Source organism: Schistocerca nitens, chromosome 6, assembly GCF_023898315.1.
Source record: "Schistocerca nitens isolate TAMUIC-IGC-003100 chromosome 6, iqSchNite1.1, whole genome shotgun sequence".
Lineage (NCBI taxonomy): Eukaryota > Metazoa > Arthropoda > Insecta > Orthoptera > Acrididae > Schistocerca > Schistocerca nitens.
In genome coordinates this window covers 198,359,319-198,372,103 of record NC_064619.1, presented here as the reverse complement: position 1 = coordinate 198,372,103, position 12,785 = coordinate 198,359,319, and positions in this window count along the sequence as shown.

The following is a 12,785-nucleotide window of genomic DNA, read 5'->3' as shown; positions in this document are numbered from 1 at the left end:
GGTCGCGCGGCTCCAGACTGTAGCGCCTAGAACCGCTCGGCCACAATTAGGTTAAAATTTGTGCGTAATTTCTCTAAATCCATCACTGTGGAACTAAATTGCGCCCATTGATTATCTAAGTAGGATGCTAAGGTTGATCAAAAGCACCTGGACACATATCAGTTGACGGTAATATGGGGTGTGTCAACCTTTCTTCTTTACGACGGCTGAAACTCTGCTGAGCACCGTTTTAATGAGGTTTCTGAAAGTCTGTGGACGATTGGCAGCCCATTCTTCCTCAAGAGCCGAAAACAGACAGGGTCGTGATGTTGGACTCTAGAGTTTCGAGCGAAGTCGACGTTCTAACTCATCCAAAATGTGTCCCATCGGGACCCTGGAGAGGCCAGTACATTTCGGGAATGTTACCGTTCTCCGACTATTGCGACACAGACGATGCTTTGTGAAAGCATGCATTGTCATGTAGATACAATCAGTCGTCGTCTCCGAACTGTTCCTCTACTGTACACAGTACAAAATGCAGCAAATTGTGTTCATAACCTTCCACATCCAGCGTTTTCCTAAGGGGGCCTCTTCGCAACCACGAAAGCCAGCCCCATATCGTAACACTGCCTTCACTGTTGACACCACACATGGTGGCAGGTAACATTCTCCATGCATCCACCAAACTCAAACTCTTCCATCGGGCGGCTATAGAGTATGGCGCGGTTCATCATTACATATCAGTCGTTTCCAGTCATCCAAGGTCTAGTGGGCGTTGCTCTTTATACCATATCAAGCGTCGCCTCGCAATAACTACACGAATATGTGCCTACTGCTCGACCATCGTACCCTACTCTTTTTAACTCCTTATGCCAGCTGGACTGCTGGTAGCACTTTGGAAGTCAAGAGTGATTCTCTCGGCTAATTTCATGCAATTTCTTACAACCATCCTCTGCACTGCTCGATGGCGCGTGTCCCTCGATACATGAGATCTACCTAGTCTTAGTGTAGCTGTGGATATTTCGTCGAGTTTTCACTTCAGAGCCACATCACCAATAATCGGCTTGGGCAGCTTTAGAAGGGTTGAAATGCCCTCGATGGATCTGTTACGCAGCTGAGTCCAAAGCCTAGTTCACACTCGAAGTCACTGAACTTTCCCGACCAAACAACGAAGATAGTGCTTATGCGGACGTGTGTGAGATGAAATTTAAGTTGATCACAGAATGAAACATTATGTCCAAAAAAAAATTACTGTGAAACAAAACAAAAAAAGTTACAGACAACGAGTTCGTAAGTGGACATTTGTGAAACCAAAGCCTGCTGCAAGGTAACATACAGTACGGTGCTAGTGCACTCAAATACCAAGTTTCTTGTATCCGAGGCTGTCATAAGATTTTGTTTGGCCACAAATACGTCGTGTCTTGAAAGGAGGATATAAGATGAACATCAACAAAAGCAAAACGAGGATAATGGAATGTAGTCGAATTAAGTCGGGTGATGCTGAGGCAATTAGATTAGGAAACGAGACACTTAAAGTAGTAAAGGAGTTTTGCTATTTGGGGAGCAAAATAACTGATGATGGTCGAAGTAGAGAGGATATAAAATGTAGACTGGATATGGCAAGGAATGCGTTTCTGAAGAAGAGAAATTTGTTAACATCGAGTATAGATTTAAGCGTCAGGAAGTCGTTTCTGAAAGTATTTGTATGGAGTGTAGCCATGTATGGAAGTGAAACATGGACGATAAATAGTTTGAACAAGAAGAGAATAAAGCTTTCGAAATGTGGTGCTACAGAAGAATGCTGAAGATTAGATGGGTAGATCACATAACTAATGATGAGGTATTGAATAGAATTGGGGAGAAGAGGAGTTTGTGGCAAAACTTGAGAAGAAGAAGAAGGGACCGGTTGGTAGGACATGTTCTGAGGCATCAAGGGATCACAAATTTAGCATTGGAGGGCAGCGTGGAGGGTAAAAATCGTAGAGGGAGACCAAGAGATGAATACACTAAGCAGATTCAGAAGGATGTAGGTTGCAGTAAGTACTGGGAGATGAAGAAGCTTGCACAGGATAGAGTAGCATGGAGAGCTGCATCAAACCAGTCTCAGGACTGAAGACCACAACAACAACAACAAATACGTCAGACCATTTTAGAACATTTCGTCACGAAAGTAAAATAGCTAGAATGTGTTGACAGGCAGTTTAAGAGAACAGCGTCCCTTCGATACCATTAGAGAAAGTTACACCGTGGTTTACGAGGTATCCGTGCACATTTTTCGAAAGGAAAGAAGTAAAAATCGGGGTCAAGTTCCCATCGACGACAAGGACAAAGTACAGAGCATAAACTACAATAAGGCGAGAATAAAGATGGAAAACGATTACGTCCCCTTCGAAAGAAATCATTCTCTCGTTCGCCAAAATAGAGTTATTGAAACCACGGAAATCCTAAACACGAATGGCCAGACGACGATTTGAACCACGTTCATTTAGAATGTGATTCAAGTGTTTAAAGCACTACTCCACCTCACTCGCTAGTCCTAATTAAGCAATTTCTTCTTCTTCTTCTTTTTCTACCTTTAACAGATTAGGCCCCTCGACCTGTTCTGGCCTCAGAGCCATCTTTTAATTGGCCATCCTACGACCCTCTTCCCTTTGGTTTTGAATCGTAAAGCCATCTTTGCAATCCCTGTCTCTTGTATTCGTTTAGTTTATGTTCTTCTGTGTCGTGATTTACTGCAAAAAATATTCTTTTCTTGTCTAGTGATTTCATTAGGAATCCTGTCCAACTTACTGCAACCTTCGTCTGCTCGTAAAACTTTCATTTTAGTCACCTGAACGTGACTAAAATCTTTCCTCTTCAAAACCAAGAATTTTCTGTCATACAGTAGAACAAGTACAGTCATAACCCCACAGAATTTCATTTTTGTCTCTCTACTGCTTATAGGGACGCATAAAATCTGGTACCTCCGTAATTTCTAAATCCTTATCTTCGTTAAAAGTAGTACATCTCCCTAAGTAATTGAAACGCTGAACTTGTTCCAAAATCTGCTTTGTATTGGGTATTTTGCATGGAGTGCCATTGTCTTAGTTTTATTCACTAGAATCCTAAAATTATAATATTTTTTAATTAAGTTTAAATGCTGGATTGATTGTTGTAGTTCATCTTCAGAATTTGACATTAATACAATGTCGTTAGCATGTAGTAGGATGTTAATATATTTATCCTTGTGTAAATGAATCCCTTCTGGCTCTCTTTCTTTCCATTTTCGGATTAAAAAGAGTAGGCGATAAAGTGCACTCCATGTCTCATACGTTGGTTTATTAAAATCTTTTCTCTTGTGCAACTGGGGACTTCAAGTATAATGTAAGTTCCATTATACAGACTCTTGATGCAATTTATTAAGTCAATTGGGAATCCACGTTTTACCATAATTTCCCACAAGCTCTTTCTACCCACCTCGTCAAAGGCTTCTTCAAAATCTATAAAATCCAGATAGATTATTAATTTAAATTCTCTTCTTTTCTCTATTATTTGTCGCACAGTGAATAAGCAGCTTAGCTTCCTGAATTCAGTGTATAACACTGCGAATAAAACATGCCACTCAGCACTCAGAACACGTTATGGTTAATGGTGCTGCTAATATTCCAGGCAAAGTGCTCAGCTTGTGTTTCAAGTAATCCAATAGCAAGGATCAGATAACGCGTCACTGACCGAAGTCTCTTTTGATGGATAGCACTCTGGCTGGGTCTGTGTTCACCAGCCATCTCCACACTGCGCGCAAAGAGGAACTCAACGTGAAAGGAGAGTATACAGGCTGTTGCAAGGCTTTAGGCCCAAAATTATGATATTATAGAGGATCCTAAACAGAGTGCTGTAAGGAACGAATGGTAGGAAATTATTTAGTTTTTTATTGACGTAAACAACTTGTACGTTAGACCATTAACTTAAGCTTACAGCAACTGTTCAAAGAGATTACCATCAGTCTCATTGTATGTGTCCTCTCAAATACCCCTGTTGTCTGCTGCATGGCGGGACAGGCAGCTAAGACAAACAGTTGGATTTCTACAGTTATTTTATACACCAACGACTTTATGTAACCACATAGCAAAAAATGTGTAAGATTGAGATCTAGCGATTGCCCTGATCGTGGGATGGAACCTGTCCTTCCAGTCTAACGATGAAGGCACCTGTTGTCCAGTGTCTCACGGATGTTAATATTAAAGTGTGGTAATAGCCTGTCCTGTCGAAACCACGTTATCTCATGCCAAACAAAAGGTGAAGCCGCCAAGAACTGTGACAGCACATCCCGAATGAATACCATGTAATGTTCACCATTCAAACGGGATGACAGTAAAAAGTAGTGTTAGTTAGTCAAGTGCAGTAGCAACCCACAAGTTTATAGCGTCAGCAAAGATCCTTTGAGACGAGAGAAGCGCATGATTTTCACGACCTACGACACAGCTATAGAGGGAACATATAACACCATCACTGTTCGAAAAAAAAATTGGCGATTCCCTCCACTCAAATTCCCTTCTTCTTTCAGAACATGTCCTACCACACACACAGTAATATACGCACCTACATAACAATCGAATGAATATCAAACTAGCCGGCCGCGGTGGACGAGCGGTTCTAGACTCTTCAGTCCGGAACCGCGCGACTGCTACGGTCGCAGATTCGAATCCTGCCTCGGGCATTGAGATTAATTGGCTACACTGCCTACAGCGTTGTTTTCGACAGAGCTGTACCGCTGCTCTGCACCGTTTGCTCATCGGACCGTTATTTCACAGGCAAGCTGACGGGTTGAATTTATGAATATTTCCCTAGACACCCGTAAGAGAAAAACAAAACGTACGGTGCTAAGCGCAAGAAAAGTAATAACAACTATAAAGTTAGGATAGGAAGATGTAGGACAAGTTAGTGCTTTCAGATATCTGGGAAGCAGTATTAAGGAAGTCATCAGACGCAATAAGGAGGAGAAAACGTGTACAGCAATCGCCAAGGAAGCATTTAATAAGAAGAGACTTCTATGTGAGTGCACAGACAGGAACCTAGGAAGAGATTGGCGGAGAGCTTTACATGGAGCGTGGCATTATTACATTACATTACATTTATGGTTTTCCATGCACCCCTTGGAGAGGAGTCTCAGGGATGGATATTGTACAATTCTAATCCAGACAGAGTTATGAGCTATAAACCTTGTGAAGATATTCATCGATTGAGTAGAAGGAGTTGGCCAACAGGTAGTTCTTTAATTCAATCTGAAACCGATATTTATCATTTACAAGACCGTTGATATGCTCTGGTAAGTTATTGAACATATGAGTACCCATGTATCTGACTCCTTTTTGTACTAATGTTAAGCTTTTATAGTCCTTATACAGACTGTTTTTGGTTCTGATATTATAATCATGTTTTGCACTCTTTTGTGTAAAAAGAGACATGTTGGAAATGACAAAGGACATCAATGAGTATATGTACTGAGAAGTAGTAGTTAGAATACCAAGTTTCTTAAAGAGATTTCTGCATGATGATCTAGGACTGACAACAGATATAATTCTAATGACTCGTTTCTGAATTTTGAAAATGTTCTCTTTGTGAGAGGGCTTTCCCCAAAAGATGATTCCATAACTCATTAGTGCAATTTAGGTTTTGGTCAATTTGTAGCCCTAAAAATTTGACACTGTCTACAGCTTTAATTTCATTGTTTTCATTGTTTTATAGGGTCAGGTATTCTTTGTTAGGTACTAAACTGTAGGTAGTGGGTCTTGTCAAAATTCAGTGATAACACTGTTCGACATGGGTTCTATTTCTAATATTAAAGTTTGTGCTTCTAGACCATTTTGCCATGGGAAATTCAAATATGTAAACAAAATATCGTTGTCAGGGATACTTTTTATGTAATATGCATATATATATATATATATATATATTCACAATTTAAGGCATACACAGAGACGTTGTAGAGAAATACGGGTATGTTGCCGTATCCAATAGTGATAGAACGTGATAATTTCTTGTGCAACAGCAGGTGGGAAGAATCAGACATCATTAGGTTATCCTCCGCCACACCTATGTCATTAAGACCACCTGAAACATCTCATTAACTCGAACGGCGACAGCCGGTCGCTGCCTCGGCAGTAAAGCTTCACGCCTCCTAGGGGCAGGTGCATCGAGTTTACAACAGTGGTGTTAGCCGCAATTTGTGTCAGTCTTAACGAGTGGGTGTTTTGGCTGACAAGTAACTGTGTGTCATATTTCCAAGCACTGTTGAATCTTTTAGTTCCTGTGTGTAAACTGATTGAGCCTGGTGCTGAAGGTAAAACGACTGCTTGTTTTTACACATCAGCGTTCCTCTAGTTCCCTACTATTAATTTAATACAGGTGTATTACCAGAGTGGTATTTTTAAATTTGCACAAATGCCACGTCGTCGTGGATGTTGATATAAGCCGGACTACTTCTGCTACATCTGTGGGAAGTTCACTTTTGCCAGAAATAGGAAGAAAATTTCTTCAATCATAAAGAAAGCATACAAACATTACTTTGGAGTAGAGGTAGGAGACCAAGATAAAGAATGGGCACAACATTTCTGTTGTGCTACATGTTACTGCAAACTAATTCAGTGGTGGAAAGGTAAAGAGAATGTGGCGTTGTTTGCTGTTCCCAAGGTGTGGAGGGAGCCTAAGGACCATGTTACTGATTGTTATTTCTGTCTAACAAACATTCAGGGTTTTACAAACAAAAAGTCGAAGAGGCACATTGTTTACCCAGATCTGCCTTCAGCGAGAATGCCAGTGCAGCATTCCGACAACCTTCCAGTACCTTATAGAGCCCGAGATCAAATTCCGAGTGACAGTGAAATAAGTAGTACTGAAGAAATCACAGATGATGATTCTTTATATCACTGCACAAGTGAGTCATCGCCACATTTGTTAACACAGGCAGATTTAAATGATTTAGTACGTGATCTAGGACTAAGTAAACAAAAGGCGCAGCTGCTTGGTTCAAGATTACAAGAGTATAATCTACTGCACCAAAGTACCAAAATCAGTGTGTTCAGGCACAGAGAACATGCCTTTATTTCTTATTTTTCAACTGACGAAGCACTGACATTTTGCAAAGACGTTGCTGGCCTGATGAAAGTGCTGAACTTCACTTATATTTCACAGGAGTGGAGACTTTTCATAGATGCACCGAAAACAAGTCTAAAGGGTGTTTTGCTCCACAACGGAAATAAAATACCCTCTGTTCCGGTAGCTTACGCTAGTCTGACAAAAGAGAATTACGAATTCGTACAAAGGAGCTAAATTCATTAAAATACAATGAACACAAATGGAAAATATGTGCAGATTTCAAGGTAATTGTTATGGTACTGGGAATGCAACAAGGCTACACAAAGTATGCCTGTTTTCTTTGCGAGTGAGATAGTCGAGACCGAAATTCTGACTACGTGAAAACGAAATGGCCTAGGCGAAGATGGAAAGTTGGCGAAAAGAATATACAACGTGAAAGTCTGGTAGCTCCTGAATATATACTACTTCCACCACTTCACATCAAACTTCGCCTGATGAAACAATGCGTGAAGGCCATGGATCCAACAGGCTGTGGGTTTGCATATCTAGCTACCAAATTCCCCCATCTTTCAGCTGCAAAAATAAAGGAAGATGTATGTGTGGGCCCACAAATCAGGGAGCTGCAGAAAGATGCAAATTTTGAAGCATGTTTAACTGATAAAGAAAACACCGTATGGGACTGTTTCAAGATGGTGTCGGAAAACTTCCTTGGAAGAAGAAGAGCTACTAACTACAAAGCAATGGTGAAGGATATGATCAAAGCATATCAGGATTTGGGGTGCAATATGTCTTTGAAGGTACATATGATGGACTCTCATCTGGACTACTTCACAGAGAGTTGTAGTGACGTATCGGATGAACATGGGGAAAGATTCCATAAAGACATTTCTACCATAGAAAGGCGCTATGAAGGGAAGTGGGTACCTTCTATGTTAGCAGATTATTGCTGGAATATCATACGAGAGAAGAAAGATTCACAATACAAGAGAAAAAAGTGATGTGCATTACAATGCAGTGGCTCATTGCTTGTCAATTTTCTGTAATTTCTCATGTCAAATAAATGCTTTAATGTGTATACACAAAGGTTACTGTGTTGTATGTTAGATCCCACCCTCCATTAATGTGATGAACTTATAACATCATAAAGATGTGCATTTGTTTGTCGAATTTCACCTCACGTTTGCTGCACTATATCAGGAACTGAAAAGAGAAATAAAATTGCGATTACTCATAAACTATCCCTGACAGAAAAAAACCAAAAACAGTTTTCAATTCAGCACTCAAAATACAACTAGGATCACAATATTTTTTATCAGAAATAGAAAAAAAGTTTTTTTTTGTAGAACAGTGATAACCCATTTGCTGTGAACCACCCATTGATACTTACAAATATTTCATTCGCTGATTGCTCATTGAGATCAAGAATACTGTTTTTTTACACCAATACTTGTATCGTCTGCAAATAAGACAAAATTTGCATGTTGTGACACTGCATTTATTCAATATATAATAGGAACAACAAGGGACCTAAAATAGAGCCCTGGGACACCCCTTGTCTGATGGTTTCATGTTTTGGATGTGTAAGTAGGCTGTTTAGGTTTTTATATTGGTAACGCCACGTAGCGCTCTGTATGAAAAACACTGGCTGTGCTGTGTGCAGTCTGTGGCTGGTTTGCATTGTTGTTTGCTATTGTAGCGTTGGGCAGTTGGCTGTTAACAGCGCATAGCGTTGCGCAGTTGGAGGTGAGCCGCCAGCAGTGGTGGATGTGGGGAGAGAAATGGCGGAGTTTTGAGAGCGGATGATCTGGACGTGTGTCCATCAGAGACACTACATTTGTAAGATTGGATGTCATGAACTGCTATATATATTATGACTTTTGAACACTATTAATGTAAATACATTGTTTGTTCTCTATCAAAATCTTTCATTTGCTAACTATGTCTATCAGTAGTTAGTGCCTTCAGTAGTTTGAATCTTTTATTTAGCTGGCAGTAGTGGCGCTCGCTGTATTGCAGTAGTTCGAGTAACGAAGATTTTTGTGAAGTAAGTGATTCATGAAAGGTATAGGTTATTGTTAGCCAGGGCCATTCTTTTGTAGGGATTTTTGATAGTCAGATTGCGTTGCGCTAAAAATATTGTGTGTCAGTTTAGAGTTGATCAGAATAGGTAAAGAGCGAAATGTCTGAGTACGTTCAGTTTTGCTCAGCTGTTTGAAAATCAAATAGCGTAAGAGTTTTATCAGCACAGTAACTCATAAATTTTTTCTAAGGGTACGTTTCAAATGACTATTGTTGTGGTAAGCCTTTTACAGACACACACTGTTTTCTATTAAAAAGATAGGATGAGAACCAGAGTCTGCTACTACGGTTATCCCATAATATTTTAACTATTGTATAAGGATATCATGTTTAACACAATCAAAAGCTTTAGCCAGATCACAGAACATTATACGGAACTGAAACATGGACACTGAAGAAAGAGGAAACAAGCAGAGTAGAAGCTTTTCAGATTTGGATTTGGAAGAGGGTGGAAGGAATAAAATGGGTAGACAAAGTGAGAATCTAGAAAGTTTGAAAAGCCGGGGGGGGGGGGGGGGAGATAAAGGAATGTTAAAGGTAATCAGCAAGAGGAAACATAACTGCCTTGGCCATTGGATATTGTTTACTGAGCCGGCCGCGGTGGTCTCGCGGTTCTAGGCGTGCAGTCCGGAACCGTGCGACTGCTACGGTCGCAGGTTCGAATCCTGCCTCGGGCATGGATGTGTGTGATGTCCTTAGGTTGGTTAGGTTTAAGTAGTTCTAAGTTCTAGGGGACTTATGACCACAGCAGTTGAGTCCCATAGTGCTCAGAGCCATTTGAACCATTTTTGTTTACTGACGGATGATTCGGAAGGAACGGTGAACGGAATACAACGAAGAAGACGCAGAAGATGTCAAACGGTGGACAGGATAAGTATAGGAAACAACTACGAGAAAACGAAGAGGCGACCGCTACGGTCGCCAGTTCGAGTCCTGCCTCGGGCATGGATGTGTCTGATGTCCTTAGGTTAGTTAGGTTTAAGTAGTTCTAAGTTCTAGGGGACTTATGACCTCAGCAGTTGAGTCCCATAGTGCTCAGAGCCATTTGAAAACGAAGAGGGTAACAAATGACAGGGCCGCATGGAGGGTTACATGAGAATACTGCGAACTGTGGCCATTGGGATCGCTATTATTGCAATACAATAACATTCATAATCTTTGATTTACGAAAACAGATGCCACGCTCTTTATTTGTCCAATTGGGTGAAACGCTTATATTTGGCGATATGGTAAAAATCAATTCTTCGCGTTATGATTGCGATGTTGAATCACTATATCGAAAACCGCAACGGTTACACCTAACACCTCTGTCGTCTCATAAAAGTCACTTGAAATTCCACAAACATTGCTCGAGGCACTTTTAACATTCATTTCACTTTTAACTGCAAGACAGTAACCTGTTCCTTCGGTAGCGAGTTACGAGTTAACTTCACTGTACGCTAAGAAAGACTGCCGAATGAATAAAGCTGACACTCACTTCCCGCACACCGCATACCGTCCGTCCATCTGCAGCGACACATTTACATTCAGAAAGTTTTTTAATAAATAATGAGAAGATATAAAACTTCGGCATGAGTAAGGATTAAGGTGTGGCCAACTTTTTTTTTTACAGTTATTTATTACTATCACTTGAAATTATGCATGTTCTCCCTAACTTTATACGGACGTACCTCCAATCTGTTGTAGCTCAAGGACAGAATCTCTTATCCACTAAAACTTTCCCTACTGGAGACCCAAGCGTCTTGATCATCTGTCGAAGTCGGTAACCTGCCTCTCTATCCCGATACACATAGAAATAGCAGCAAATGTAACCCTGCATTGAAATTTAATTATGACCCACAACATAGCATAAATGCCACAAGCTCTCTGTGGCTCGAAGGCTAAGTTTCTCGTATCTTTTTACTGAAGGCGATAAAAATTTCTATGCGGCTGGTCCCGGTAGAGGTTCGAGTCCTCCCTCGGGCATGGGTGTGTGTGTTCGTCCTTAGGATAATTTAAGTTAAGTAGTGTGTAAGCTTAGGAACTGATGACCTTAGCAGTTAAACCCATAAGATTTCTCACACATTTGGACATTTTTGGATAAAAATTTTCCAATTGGAAAAGCGTTTGTCGCGAAAGTTTCCTCTGTACTTCCGGACCACGACATGCCGCTGCATTGTGCATTAAATGTGTGTCTGCAAGTTTCTGTTGCGAGTAACGCTCCATCTTTGGCGCCTAATTCTACGTTAACATTGGCGAACTCTGCCGTGGACACATGACAGACTACGCACATCGTTTCTGAAGGCAGCGCCACAAGCGTCGAAGCAACGGTTCTTTGTTATGAAATGTCACCATTTTACAAATACGTGTCTCATGTGCATTAATCAGCGCTTAAAATACTCATTTCTGACCATTGGTCCCGAATCTCTGAATACTCTGTTCAGGATGCTCTGCTGTACCCATCATTTTGACCCTAAAGGTTTGGGAGGCACTATCCGACTTCATAGTCATTCTTCTCCACATAAGACACGTGGTCTTTTACAGCTCATTTATTACTGCGTCGAAGCTGCTTTCCGGCTACGTGTGATTTGGTTTTCTTCACCTTTACAATCACAAAACACTGAGAATATTCGTAAGGGTATCCATTTCCTTTCAACTGTGCACATTCACGGGCTGTTAAGTTATGATAGCGGTTACCTCACAAGCATATTTAAGAAATAAAAACATTTAATCGATTATCATACGGAACTTCGGTATATTCGCCGCAGAAAATTCTTTCATTCGCAGCATTTGAGGAATTGTACGGAAAGTGGTGCAAATCATTAACAGAGATAGGAATAACTAAACAATTCATCTACGAGGGTGGTTTGAAAAGTTCTCGGAATCACTACGAGAGGTCAGCGCTAGCGCAACGAGTTGTTCACGTGATATTCATTGGACTGTTACCTACAAACACGTGCCACGTCGGTGCCCTTGGAAGAGAGCTCTGACGTGGCCCTGTTGTTGTTCCCGCGTAGTATTTGCGAAGAGTGAAAAAATCGAGCCGTGATTAAGTACTTCGTAAAGAAATGTGTGAAAGCAAAGGACATTCATGCCGATTTACAGAATACACTAGGGGACTCTGTTCCTTCATATTGAACTGTTGCCAAGTGGACAATTCAGTTTAAATTTGGTCGGGAGAGCTTAGATTATGATCCGCACGGTGGTCGGCCAAGATATGTCACTATTCCAGAAATCATTGCAAAAGTACACAAAATGGTCACGGAGGATCGCCGATTGAAAGTGCGTCAAACTGCTCAGGCTTGCCAGTTGTCATCTGCAAGGGTATATCACATTTTAACTGAAGAATTAGAACTGAAAAAATTACCTGCAAGATGGGTGTCACGACTCTTGCCGCTGGATCAAAAATATGCGCCGTCGCCGTAGCTAACTAAGGTATGAATTGTTGTCATGCCCGCCTTATTCAACTGCTATGGCTCCGTCAGACTTCCATCTCTTCCCAAAACTGAAAATTTTTCTTGGTGGACGAAGATTCACTTCAAACGAAGAATTGATAGCCGACCTGGCAACTATTTTGCATGCCTGGAGGAAACTCATTTCTGAGATAGGGTCAAGACGCTGGGACGTAGTTGAACCAAGTGCATTAATCTACAAGGAGACTACATTGAAAAATA